The sequence below is a fragment of the Eublepharis macularius genome, chromosome 12, assembly GCF_028583425.1.
Source record: "Eublepharis macularius isolate TG4126 chromosome 12, MPM_Emac_v1.0, whole genome shotgun sequence".
NCBI lineage: Eukaryota > Metazoa > Chordata > Lepidosauria > Squamata > Eublepharidae > Eublepharis > Eublepharis macularius.
In genome coordinates, this window is record NC_072801.1 from 44,417,164 (window position 1) to 44,423,616 (window position 6,453).

Genomic DNA, 6,453 nt, shown 5'->3' on the forward strand with positions numbered 1-6,453 from the left:
GAGAAGAAGTATAAATGACAGCATTCTTTGCTCCCCTTTTCTCTGTGTGTGTTTTTAAATGTTACAATGGTTGAGGAGCTGAAAGGATGTCTGCCTGAACAGTCAGCCTTGCAGGAGATTAGTCATCCCGACCGAGTGGTGTTTTTGTGCCTGGGGGGCCAGAACAAAAGTTCCTTAGTTGCTGCTGCTGACACAGAAGGTGAACATGTAAGCATGAGAGCACTGCTAGCCCACCACTGGGATAGCTGAGCTGCACAAGGCAAGTCACCTCCACTGGGTGCTGGAAATCAGAAGTGCCCGGCGTGTGTTTAAGAGGGTTGTCATGTGAATTTTGTTGCCTCTGGCATGATACACCCATCAAAATCTCAGAAGGTGGGATGAATGGGCCATACATGTGAAAGAGAGCATTTGATGGGAGGGTGCTGTAAACAGGATGAGTCATCCCCTTGCACAGCTTCACTGGTGAAGAGCCATCTCAAACACATTCAAGAAAGCCAGTTCAAATGCAAGTGAGTATTGAATTTAGTTACACGCACATGACTTTTGCTCAACATTTATATAAAATTGGGAGGAGGGGAAAAGCAAACTCATTTATCAGTCAGTGAGTCAATTCAGAGCCAATGCGGTATACATGTGAGAAGCTTTACAGTGCAGAGCTGCAACCTCAAATCCATTGAAGTCAATGGATTTAGGAGGGTGTAACTCTCTGCATAGGACTGCACTGTTAAAGTGAAGCTCGAGGAGACCAGAATTCAAATCTCTGCTCAACAGTAAAACAATCTGGGTGATCTTTGGCCAGTTATTCTCTTTTGGCCTCACCTACCTCACAGGGTTGTTGTGAGGATATGCTGAACCTTCAGGGTAAGGGAGGATAAAAACATACAAGAGAGATCAATTCATATTTCTTGGGAATGCCACAACATGCACTTGGTAAAACCAGGGCTTAATTTGTACCAGGGCTGAGCCCCAGGACCAACCTTTTAAGAGTATGGTTCAGCCCTGGGATGTACATTTTATATAGGGAAAAGAAGAAATAAGCTCCCCTCAACATGTGCAGAGTGTCTTTCCCTCACTGCTAGATCTCCAGCACTGCATGAAGTTTGGCCCAGGGTGTCCTGAGAGAAAGGTGATTCAGAAAATGTGTATCTCTGAGGTTCTTGTGATGTTTTTCTAATGTGCATCAAGTGAGCCATAGCTGTGTGTCAGCTGCTCAGGGGATGGCATGGAACAGTGAAGATAACCTTCTTGGGTGATCTTTGAAAACATGGCAGCACAAAAGGGAGCAAAAGCACATTAAAAGATTTGTGCCATAATATTCACATTTTGTCATGAATTTCATCCGCAGTCAGGTGAAATCATACATATAACCTGATTCAGTTTTCTTTACTGTGGCCTGAAGTAGCAGGAGCTCAGGATACATGGTTCTCTCCCCTCCTCTATTTTATCCTCACAACAGCAACTCTTTGAGGTTGTTTAGGCTGAGGGAGGGTGACTGGCCCAGGGTCACCCAGCAAGCTTCTGTAGCACAATGAGGATTCGAACCTGGGTCTCCCAGATCCTAGTCTGTCATTCTAACTGTTACAGTGCAGAGATGCTGTTCCTGGTCTGCCATCAAATTTCAAATTTTGTGTGATTCAAAGCTGAATTAGTGGCATCCAAATTAGAATGCAACGATCCATTGAATACGGTATGATTTTTTTTTCATCTAGTAAGAGTGATGGGCAGGAAAGAAGTAGGAGAGGACATGCAAAGGATTGGGGGTGCTGAGGAGTCTCTGTTTGTGCCTTTTTGATATACTCCAATGAAAATACCATCCACATGAGGCTTTTGTTTTGAGGATGGAAGACTGCAAACCACCACCTTTGATGATAACATGTAGACTCCTAAAGCTTTGTTAAGTATGAACAACAGCACCATCTGCTGACAGTTGAAGAAACAGCCACACTACAAGCTTCAATGCCCTTGGGTGATGATCAGCTTATTCAACTGCACTTTGAACCCAATTGGCTGCTACTGAGCTCCCCCGCACCCAACCTTCACATTGCATTGCAAGAGGAATGCAAAGAGATTGGGGGTGGGTGGAAAGGAGAACATGGCCCCGCACGCCTCTGTGTTGGGGCAGGACATCGTTCCATTGTAGGGTCCCCACCTCACCCATGTTCTCCCTTCTCCAGGACTCCTACCCACCTTCCATCTGGTTCTGATAACAACTTCCCGACTTGCAGATCTTGTAAGATTCCCTACAGCCTATCTTTGTAAAGGTTATACATATTTAAAAGTTTGTGAGGAAGTGTTTTGGAGAAGAAAACAGCTGCTGTTATTTACAAACAGCCAGAGAGATTGTGGGTGGCCTCCAAGGGCAGCTGGTGGGAACATTCATGTCTTGAGCCAGTGCGGTATCTACAGAAAGCTACCCACATGCAGAGGATCTCGAGCCATAAGGGGTCTTTCCTCCATCTGAGATCCAAGAAATGACCTCCTTGTTCCTCTTGGTATAATACCCCCCTCCCCCAAGCAGGAGGACGGAGTTCATAGCCGATCTTACTTCTGGCTACAAACGCATTCCTAGTTGTTGTTTTTTAAAAAAAACACAATGTGTATGCACACCAAAATCCCTTGTTGCACTGTAGACCAGCTGCACAGAACAGATGTGTAGTAGCGTGGTTGGAAAAGGAGTTTGTGTTTCTGGCCAAGACTTTCCCCACATTCACAAAAGATCTTTTATGTCTTGACAGCTCTGGGAAGTGGGAACTTTAGAGGGAAAAGGAAGAGGAGGGAAAGGCGTTTACAGGTGTGCAGGATTGTTCTCGCATCCCCTCTCCTGAGGATGGAGGGAGGGAAGGAGGCCTTCGACGTCAGGAACAGAGGTACTGCAAAGGCCGCTAATAATCCATTCACTGGAAAAAAAGGAGGAAGAGGTGAGGGGACAGAATCCTCAAGGGGGCCAACCTGGGTGGAGGAAAGGGAAAGACAGCTAATGATGCCAGAGCTTGTTCTCATAAAAAGGAAAATACGAATCACTAGGGGCTCCTGATTAGGGTGTTTCAGAGGTCGGATACTGTAATGGACCGTCCCTCTGGGATGAGTTGTGGACCTCTAAAGCCATGTGGTGTTGATCTCATTCGGATAAATGACACATGGGAGAAAGAAGATAAGGCCAATGTGTGGAAATGGGATGGGTGTCAGTGAGAATGTAGTGGTGTGTAGTGGATAGAATATCAGGCTAGGATCTGGGAAACCCAGCTGCAAATTTCCACTCGGCCATAGAATTTCATTAGGTGACCGTGAGTCAATCATTCTCTACCTAACCTACTTCATGGGATTGTTGTGAGGGTACAATGGAGGGAGAACCGTGTAAGCTACCCTTCTTGGCTGAAGAAAGGGATGACAGTGGATTACGTAAATAAGTGACTTTGCACACTGTAGAGAAATGCATTTCATTACAAGGTTTTGGCTTTAGTATTTTAATAATTCCATCATTACTAACAACAATATGATTCCCTCATAGTATGTGTTATTCTTCTATGCATTATTTTTTACATATGATTGACTTGTTTGTAGTGCACGACTGATTGAAGATTGCAACAAATAAACTGAATTCTTAATTCCACGAGGTTTGGGCTCTGCAAAACCCACGCATTTAGTTTTAAAAGTTTGTCAAAGTTAACAGATGACAGGCAGGAGAGGGGAAGTCAGTTGTTCCCAAGTATCATCCATATAGTCAACGGCTTTAACAAGTACTGAGCCATCAAACTCTGCAAATACAAATGGCTACCCTGGCCAAAGGCTATTAAATGGCTACCTCACAGCATAGTGGTGAAGTGGCTTGGCTGTGAATCAGCACTCTACTGGTTCGACTCTCACTATTGCCATGAGCTCAGTAGGTGGCCCTGGCTAAGCCACTCCTCTCAGCCCCAGCTCTCCAGCTGTATTGTAGGGATAATAATAACTTGGACCCTGTTGGGGTACTAATCTGTCTAGAATAGCAGTATATAAGAACAATTGTTGTTGTTATTTACCTGCTACCCAGAAGGTGACAGAGACTTGGAAGGCAGGAGCTGGCTGGGCAGAGAGAAGAGATAAAATCTCTTGCACAGAGGGAGAGGGGTCCATTTTGGCTGATTCCATCTGCGGGAAGCAGCTCTCATCTTGATGACCACTATGCCATGCCACCAGGTGGAGACTCGAGATACCCTAGACGCCTCAGAGGGCTGAAACAGAGTGGGGCTGTTCTGCCATGCACACCACCAAACCAGCACCCTTTCTAGTTGTTTTAATGTAGAATTACAATGCTGCTGAGACTGCCCCACCCCCAGTATTGACATTGGCAGTGCTTATCTGGTATATATTGTTGTGTATTCTCTGAGTTCCTAAGATGTGAGATGCCGTCATCAAGAGAGAAATCATACAGTTTTCCTCTCTTTTCTCTCCAGTTTCCATAAAGAGGTGCTTTGACTGTTGATTATTATAGCTGTTCTTTTTCCATAATTTGGATGGGTCTTGGGGTCCTTCTGCCTCTGCAATTCAAAAAGGGTTTATTATGGTCACAAGACCAGCCAAGTAAAATACAGATAAAAAGAACAGTTTTTAAATACTTAAAATGGGTAAATACTTAAAAGATAAAATCATATATATGTATATATATCTAACAGTAAAAACTCACTTCGTTAATTCACTTCCCCGCAATTGACGTTTCCTTTGTCAAATGATACCGCTTTCTGAGTGCTGTCACACAGAATTTTGCAACTGCGTAAGATACAGTTCTCTGGCTATCCTCTAAAAGATATACCTGAAGGGTTTCAGGACTAAAATCCATGTAATACTCGAATGGTTTAAATCTATAAAGTAGTGGGATAATTAATTGTATCCTTTCTTCTTGATAGAATTCGCAGTGCAAAAGTATGTGTGTGATATTTTCGACCACTTTGTTTGAACAAGGACAACACCGCTGCTGCAAAGGCAGGCGGGAGAATCTCCCATACAAAACTGCAGAGGGGAATGCATCAAATCATGCTCTAGAGAAGGCCCATCTACATCTTTCATTTGTAAAGTCTGAAAGATATAGGGATATGGTGTAACTCAGTCCTTTTTTAAAGCTCTTATAGATTAGAGGAAGCATTGCCTCATCATTTTGGGACCTCTGCAATTCAAAGGCAGCGTTCAAGCATTATGACCAAGCCCTAATTAGTTTTGATGTCAGAATGTGACAAACCAAAGTTTGTTTTTAGCACCAAATTAGGATTTCAGTCCAGGGTTTGTGATTGTCTTCTTGACCACAGTTTGTAACAAATTGTGGTGAGTAGTGACAGATGGATTCAGAAACCACAGTTTGATCAGTAACACCTTCCTTACTCATCTTGTCACACAGGTAATAATATGGGAATAATGTCCTTATAGTGGGGGGGGGGGGGGCAGACAAGAAGTAATAATTAATTTACCCACAAGCTGGAACTTGTTAACTTTTCTCTGGTAGACTAAACATGCATGATTTAAAAATATGAAGGTCTATCCCTGAATTTTTCTCACAAGAGGATCTCCTATCACAGCTCAACAAGTGGGAGTAAAGCATATAATTAACATCCATCTGCTATTCTGAATTTCTGACCAGACAAAGAGAAGCAGCATAAGTCCAACGAGTGTTCCCGTTTTGAAATGAAGAGCAAATGGATAAGGCCCTCTGGTGCGTCACTCCGCAGCTGGCTTCTTAGGAGTTCACAACACTATTGCTGTCTTCAGGCCATTCCTCCACCACAAGTTCCTTCTCCATGTTGGCACCTTGACAACAGTGAGAATTGCCACATGTTCCTCAGTCACCGCCAGGTCACCATCTGGTGACGCGTTCCAGAGAGCAAGATGGTTATGATTTCTGAACTGGCTGAGCAGGAGGCTTAGAGGCCCCCCAAATGGTGTCATTGTCTGAGGAATGTCTCGAGAGTGAGTTCAGCCAAGGCTGACGCCTAACTCATTTTTTTCTCTTCATGACCATCAGACTAGGACATTGTGTTTGTGTGTTAGACAGGGACCTTGTCTCTCTCCCACATTTCTACAAATTAGGTAGTGTTGGGGGCATTGTTGAAGGTGGAATGTTTCAGTTGAATTCTGGGTCAGCATTTCCTTTACCCTTTTCATAACAGTACCATGACCAGTTCAAGGCATTTGAATGCCTGAGGCAGAAAATCATAACAACTCCCTTTCTCCCACTAAAGAATCTAGGACATGAAGTCATAGCCTTCATGACTATGTGAAGAAATGCTCCTGCACATATGAATGGGAGTGGCAAAAAGCGCATTCACATGCCACTTACGTTGCCCATGTGGTACTTATGACCATTGTCAGGCTGGATGCAGGGACTGACACTACAGACTACCTGCAAATCCCACATAAGGTTGCCCGCTCACCTTGGGAAATACCTGGAGATTTGGGGGTGGAACTGGAGAGTGTGGGTTTGAGGAT